The sequence below is a fragment of the Rhinichthys klamathensis genome, unplaced genomic scaffold, assembly GCF_029890125.1.
Source record: "Rhinichthys klamathensis goyatoka isolate OS25496 unplaced genomic scaffold, OSU_Roscu_1.1 h1tg000207l_1, whole genome shotgun sequence".
NCBI classification, from domain to species: Eukaryota; Metazoa; Chordata; class Actinopteri; order Cypriniformes; family Leuciscidae; genus Rhinichthys; species Rhinichthys klamathensis.
The window spans coordinates 990,001-997,880 of NW_026606732.1; the positions used below are offsets into that span (position 1 = coordinate 990,001).

The 7,880-nt window shown below is 39.4% G+C and overlaps 1 long non-coding RNA gene across 1 annotated transcript in view; it reads left to right on the top strand.

The window, feature by feature from the left end:
• Positions 1 to 7,599, top strand: part of LOC130096846 (uncharacterized) — a 90,417-nt gene extending 82,818 nt beyond the window's left edge. The window contains exon 3 of the long non-coding RNA XR_008808229.1: positions 7,374 to 7,599. This is a non-coding gene — a long non-coding RNA (uncharacterized LOC130096846). The remainder of the gene's footprint in view (positions 1 to 7,373) is intronic.
• Positions 7,600 to 7,880: the final 281 nt, after the last annotated feature.

Below are 7,880 nucleotides of genomic sequence, written 5' to 3' on the forward strand. Positions count from 1 at the left end.
TTCTGATGTGAGAATAGGACTTTCTGCAGTGTGGATAATTGAAATGAAGGGCTGAGAGAATCTGTGAAAGATTCTTCTGTTCGCTTTCTGAGTGTCTGAAGAAGAGTGATTAGAGGAACAATCTCAAAAACATGAATGATCTTCTTGTACTATTGAAAGGGAAGATGATCGGAGAATTAACCCAGCACACGCTCGACCCGCTTCTGCATTGATATTCAGCCGTCGACTGTGCTGATCATTCTCAGAGAGAGATTCAATCATGACAATCACGCTCATCTGCCCCACAATACATGCAATATCCCTCAAGACTAGATGAGCAGGACAATCAGTGTTCTGTGTTTATGTGTCACCGCGTGTTTGAGAAGGGCGGTGTCATGTGACCAGGTGATCAGAACCACAACCGCCAGGCGTCTTTGTGAACAGATACAGTGGTGTGAATAACATGCTTAAGTTGCCTAAAAAGAGGAATAAAAAATCATCTTTTGGAAATTGATCTTAATGCCTTAATTAGAAAAATGAGGAAAAATCCAACCTTTAAGGACACCAATTTTCTTTGTGTATGAATAATGTATCATAAATAAATAAATGTTCTTCCTTAAAATACAGGGGTCATAAGTCAGGCCCCCCTATGTTAAATTCCCATAGAGTCAGGCAGATTTTTATTTTTAAAGGCCAGTTATTTTATGGATCCATGATAATATGCATCCTGATAAAGTTCCCTAGATACCTAGAGATTGGCATGGGGTACTTTCCATAAGATCATCTTTCAATGCAAATCAAACCAGCTATTAGGCTAACTGAAATAACACCATGCCAATCTCTAGGTATGGTGAAGGGAATGTGATGATGTGGGTCTATTTTAATTCCAAAGGCCAAGGGAACTTTATCAGGATGCATATTATCCTGGATCCATGAAATAACTGGCCTTTAAAAATAAAAATCTGCCTGACTCTATGGGAGTTTAACACAGGGGGGGCCTGACTTATGCACCCTGTATTTTAAGGAAGAACATTTATTTATTTATGATACATTATTCATACACAAAGAAAATTGGTGTCCTTAAAAGTTGGATTTTTCCTCATTTTTTTAATTAAGGCATTAAGATCAATTTCCAAAAGATGATTTTTTATTCCTCTTTTTAGGCAACTTTAGCATGGGGGTAATAACTTATTCACACCACTGTATTTATTGATGTTTGAAAGTCAAGCATCACTTTGACACTGTAAATCTATTGGAGTAAGAAAATACTATTTAATTCAATGTTACTTGCCATTTCTTTGCAATTGTTTATGAAAATCACTAGCAATTTCTTAGTAAAAATAGCTTGAACGGGGCAAATTCATATGCTATTTCAAATCAAGCTGCTGTGTCTTACTGACTTATTCACCCACAAAAAAACAAACAAAAAAAAATAGCACTGTACCTTGAGTATTCAAATCAAGTCATTGTCATTCATTTCCATGCAAACATGCCCTCCTTATGTAAATTAGACTCATCACAGACTGTTATTTATGCATAAAGCTGAATGTTATTTGTCTGAGTAACTGAGCATTTATCTTTGCGTGCACTTTCTAGCAATCGTGCCGACAGTAAAGCGTCAGATGATGGAGAAGCGCGCCATAACTCGGCATTATTTCAGAGATTGTTCAGGTGTGCGTGCGCCAGCACAGATGTTTGGACACGTTTGCATCGCTGCCTCATCTGCATATTTCAATTAGTGAATCAGGTGCTAAACGGTCGCAAATAATCGTGCATGCAAATAATTACTTAACTTAACTAAGCAATCCGACGCACATGTCCCAGTCCTGTCTCTCTCAGTCTCTCTCAGTCCCATGAAAGCACAATTCTCATGAATAAAAGTTCATTGATAATTGAGGTGACTAGACGACCCCCTGAATGGTTTAAAACGAATATTAGTTTACACTTAAAGGTGCTCTATGTAACTTTTAGCGGCCTCTAGTGGTGATGTTTCAGATTGCAACCAAATTTTACAAGAGCGCTCGTGCTCGAACTCATAGACAATACCGTCTATTACGCAAATATCACGGCGAATACTTGACGGATTCGGCGAGCACCGAGCTCGTTGGGACCATCTAGTCGAGCTGAAAAGAACCATATAAGTTCCATAGTTTTTGGTGGTGTTTTCGCGGAGATATTAGCAGAAAACCATCGGGCGCGCTGCAAAATTGCGGACGCCGGTGACGCCACGATCTCAGAAGAAAATCGCTCGTATCTCTGGAACGCAAAGACCCAGAGAGCTCAAATTCGGGGGAGGAGGTCCCAGGGGAACCCTTGCCCGAACGCTAGAGTGGCGGGCCTCGGGGACGCCCCCTACCGGATCGCCGTTCGCTGGGACCCCCGATTTCGAATGGCTATAACTCGGGGAGCCGGGCGAGTTGGACCTCGGGGGTGGGCTCGTTCGAAAGGCCCCGTCCAGCACTACGAACGATCAGAGTCTTGGGAATATTGATCAAAGATTGACCGAGATATAAGCCAAAAAACGTGCGCCTTTAACCGGACGTAACTCCCTGACCGTCTACAATAGACTGTATATAAGGAGAGAGGCTCGGGAGCGCGCATGCACGTCACATCCGTTGGATTTCACGGTAAATCCGACCCGGAGACTTCACATAGAAATAGGAATACTGGCCTTCAGAGGTAATAGCAAAACTCGACAAGTGGGTCATTTTAATGTGTGATTACAACCCCTTCACACACAGGCAATAAAGAAAGGATTCATTTTAGTAGAAAAGTTACATAGAGCACCTTTAAAAATATCGCTTCCAAAACGAGGCTTTTGTAGAAATGTGACTGGTTTGTTTAACCAAAGAACAGTTCTTAGTGCAACATTTTTTTTATAGTTTGTATTCTGTCATCATTTGCTCATGTTGTTCCAAACCTGTATGAATTTCATTCTTGTGCTGAAAACAAAAGATGATATTTTGCTGTCCAAATAGTTGCTGGTCCCATTTTTTATTTATTTTTTCATAGTCAATTGAGCCCATCAAGTGTTTGATTTTGGATACCAACAATCTTCAAAATATCATCTTTCGTGTTCAGCAGAAGAAAGAAACTCATACAGGTTTGGACTTGGAACGATTTTTGGGTGAACAATCCCTTTAAATAACCCTTTTCCACTCTCATGGAGCCATCAATGGAGAATCTCTATCTTTAGCCCTCTGGCGATATTTTACGCTTTGTTTTTTTCGAATTTTTTACTTAAACTTGATAAATGTTTTGGCACTTGCTATGTGAACACAAAATGAAAATCATGTACATGATTTGAATAAATGGTCCTGAAAAAAATATTCGCACTTGTGCTCCTCGTGCATTATAAATAAATGGGAGACGAATTTAATCTAGTGGAAACTTTGTTTCTGCAGCCAAACAACATCTGACTGAAAGCTAATTTTATGAGATATCAACCTCAAATTTGGAGATATCAAATAGAGATATTAATAGAGATATCAATTAGAGATATCAACCTCCAATTTGGAGATATCAAATGGAGATATCAACCTCAAATTGGGAACATAACTTGTATATGTTTATGGCTTTGATTTTCTCACAGTTTTAGAGTAAAAAGTGATTTCGAAAATATATATTTCATATAAAAATTGAAAATTGTATTTTTGTGCATTTTACATAACAATAAACGCTAAATTCTATTTCTTTTTTTTAAGTTAACTTTTTTTTTCTTCAGCACTAATCTGCCAAGTTTCAAAACTTCAGTCTGTTGCTCTAAAGCATTCAAGATTTACGACAGTTTAAGTTGGAAATTTAATTTCCAGGTCAAAAAGTGTATAAATGGATTATATATACAGCGTAAATATAATTTAGTATAAAAAATCCCCTAAAAATACTAAATATTAAATAAAATAAAAACATTATCAAACTAAAATATAGTACATTTATTTCATTGACAAAAAAAACGTGATCATTTTTGACCGACACACGAAGAGCACCAGAGGTTAAGAGTGACCTCACCTCACAGTGAATTCATGCACAGTTTGAGAAACTTGTGGACTTGTTTTCTAGCAGAACTTTTGGCTGAATGTGCCCTGAGGTCGCAGTGGTGGTCTCAGTTAATGTCGGAACGGACGCTGTTCATGCGATGTGAGCTTTTAAGGATTACACCACTGTTGCTCTTTTCTGCGCGACTCCCTTTGAAAGGAATCAATTAGTCACATTAACTTGATGACAATGGGACGAGATCCGTAGGCATCTTAACAATTCTTCCAAACATTGCCTTTGTGATTCCACAGGGGATTCGTCTGAAAATGTTCGTCCAGGCCTGGAGTGATTGCTGAGTTGGACAAGCAATGTTTAGCAGCTTCTTAACAGTCCCGAGAATGGCCGCGATAAACAAACGCATTAGCGGCTTGGCAGAGTTCGAGAGCTTTCGCTGGAACCTTTAAGACTCATGTTTCCCCATTGTCTCGCTGCCCACATTGAATGGATTACAAATCAAGTCTTTAGCTTCTTAAGTAAATCACAGCGGAGTGCGGGTGGGAATTGTCAGAGAGCACATGCCACGATTGCAAAGAGGATGACATCTCTGCAGAATTGCTAATAGCGCTGTAAAAGGAGCATTTGTGTTCTGGACCAGATCGTTCAGCTTGGAGGAGAGAAAGAGTTGAGAAAGGCAAGAGATGGTCGGACAGCAGGCGTCCGAAGAAGAGCAAATCATTTCCACAGAAGCAGAGCTCAGCTATAAGCGCCTAATCTTCAATGCTCAGAGAATACAAATGATCTGGTAATCGTCTCCAACCTTGACACGGAGGAGGAAGGTCACGGTGTTGCTGTTGCTTTATGAAGGTTCAGTAAATAATTTGTGAGCCAAACGACATGGGCTGGGCTCCTGATGGGCTGCACATATTTATTCTACCCTGTTGATCCGATTTTATTACATCTAGCCAGGCAAACATCACTATTACTGCTAGTCATACTCAACCGAAGAGTATTAAAGGCCTGAAGTGCCTTCGAACACGCAGCTTTGATTTATGCGTTGACGTAATTTCCACTGAAACAGGAAGCGAAGGCGGAACATATTGATTGGCTCCTCCCCCTTGTCAAATAGCCAATAGTGTTTAGTTTACAATTACAGTTATTTTCATCAGTTATCGCTCTTTAGATCTAGCATTCTGCCTGCTTTTAATCGTGTGTGCAACTACCTGTGCATTAAACGGTTTTAATGCACACCTTCCAGACAATCACAATCGAGTATTCAGACAGACCATGGTATTAAACAGTGTATATGACAGTCAAGGTTGGGTATCGTTTACAAAAAAAAAAAAAAAAGTCAGCAGCCTAAATGAACTTTTGCCAGTGGTTTTAACAAAAATACCACAGCAAAAACATCTAATATAAATTTCAAACATTATTAAAGACAAGTAAACAGTCAATAATTAAATAAGAACAAGTAAAAAAACTAGCAATTGCACAAATAAATACACATAAATACAAATGAACAAAGTTCAGGTAAACAAATTGAAATAAAATGTGGTAACACTTTACTTGAAGGGGTGTGCATAAGACTGACATGACACCTTCATAATCATGACATGACACATGTTATGAATATGAAGGAGGTTTTATGCATGTTTGTGACAACTGTCATTAAGTGTCATTCGCTCAATTATGACATTTTTAATGCAAATATGACATTGTTTGAGATGTCTTTGTTATGACATCTTGACATAAACCAATACATCATAACCTGTCAGTGTCTTTGTCATGACAACTTGACATTACTAAGACAACACAACCTGTCATAAACATGACATAGCAGATTAATTATCAAACTTAAGAAACCACTTAGCTTTATGGGTTAACATTACATTAAACTGTCAGGTGGTTGGTTTTGACATTGGCTGTCATGAGGGCATTATAACTGTTTAATGACAAATTCAATGTGTACCACTGTAGTTGAGGTCACGAAAAATATTCATGACACAGTTATAATGCCTCATGACAGCCAATGTCAAAACCAACCACATGACAGTTTAACTTAATTTAATGTCAAGTTGTCATGACAAAGACACTGACAGGTTATGATGTATTGGTTTATGTCAAGGTGTCATAACAAAGACATCTCAAACAATGTCATATTTGCATTCAAAATGTCATTATTGAGCGAAAGACACTTAATGACAGTTGTCATGTCAGTCTTATGTACACCCCTTCAAGTAAAGTGTTACCTAAAATTTTATCAATTTTAAAATAACACTGCATAGTTTTCTTTTTATAAATAAACTATAGATGAATCCTTATCAAAGTTACAAAAATGATTAAGTCAAGAGTGATTTTCTCTTTGTCTTTTGTTTGATTAACATTAAAAACAGACAACAGCAGGAATATTAGGCTGCTGTCTCTTTAACAGCGAATGCACGGATCCAATATACTGATACACATGCGTTTTCTTTCTCAACTGTTTACCTTCATGTAAGCCGTGTGTATGTGCGTGGTGTGTATTTGTCCATTAAAGCGAAAGGAGAAGCGAATGAGAACTCAATTGTGTTTTGTGTTCTGTTTTGCGTGTCTTATCTGCGAATCTACGGATCTCGGAAATTTGGAACCGGTTCTAAAATGTAACCTGTTCTCGATGCCCAACCCTAAACACAGTATAGTTATTTTTGCTGGAAAAGTGTTGTTATATGACATAATCATGTAGTAACGTCCATGATAATTGAGTTATGCTGCGGTCCTCATCTGGACACAGTTTAGTTTAATGCTTGGTGCTGCATAATGTCCAGCATTGCCACCGTCATACGCCCAGCTTAAACTGCATGCGGTGAACAGAGCGGCCAGTGGCGATCCGGGTTTGATGCCACTCCAGCGGTCTCAGTCAGTGGTCCAGAATTAATTGGGAATCATTTCCTACCTACCAGCTGTCGCCCGAAGAAAGTACTAAAGCTGGCATGGATGATGCACAGGCTGAGATTCGGGCGCGTGACCCCAGCAGGAGTTTCCCCCGACTGCGTTCCTGCGGCTCTGGAAAAAGTGAACCAGACTTCAGCAGCTTTCCCAGCGCCAACTCGGGGAATCCACGGGGAGTGGGTTTTTAGACTTGGCTGGAGAAACTTTAACATATTCTCTGGGATAGTGTGGACCGCAGTGTGTCCAAAATGCTTTACAAACAATGTTTTTTCCGTCGTTGTTTTACTACAATCATAGCAGAGCATATATAAACTTATTTTACTTTCATAATGTAAGATCAAAACAGGATATTCGGGGAAAAAAAAGATTGACTGAATGGTGGACATTGTCTTTGTATGACAGGTGGATGAAACAAAAAGGTGTCAGAAAAGAAATGCTGATGAATTGTGCACAAAACAATGCTGATTTTAACTTTGAGCGTTCTCTCTCTCCAGATGAGGGTCCGTGCCGGAGGACGTACTGTGGCCGGGGTCGGGAGTGTGTGGTCAGGAATGTGACGGGCCGGGTCGAGTGTGTGTGCCAGGAAAGGTGCCACACTTCGTTTGTTCCCGTGTGTGGCTCCGATGGACGTTTTTATGAGAACCACTGCGAGCTGTACCGCACCGCTTGCCTGCAGCGCAGGAGGATCTACGTGGTCCACAGCAAAGACTGCTTCTTCAGAGGTGAGCGGCACGATCCTCACTGTAGTGCTGGAAACACACCGGTCCAATGCTCATGTGTGAGAAATAGCATTCTGTGTACATGGCGGTCAATGCCTCTGCTATTTTTCAGTGGATCATTTTAAAAGAGATGTTCAAATTTAGCTTTATCGACAGCATCTGTGATTTACCTAAATGGATGGGAAAATTTAACTGTTGAAACAGCATATACGTTAAAATATTGTTAAGATTCAATTTTATACTTAGATATTTAATCCTAAAGTCCCCCAGTTATGCTTTTTC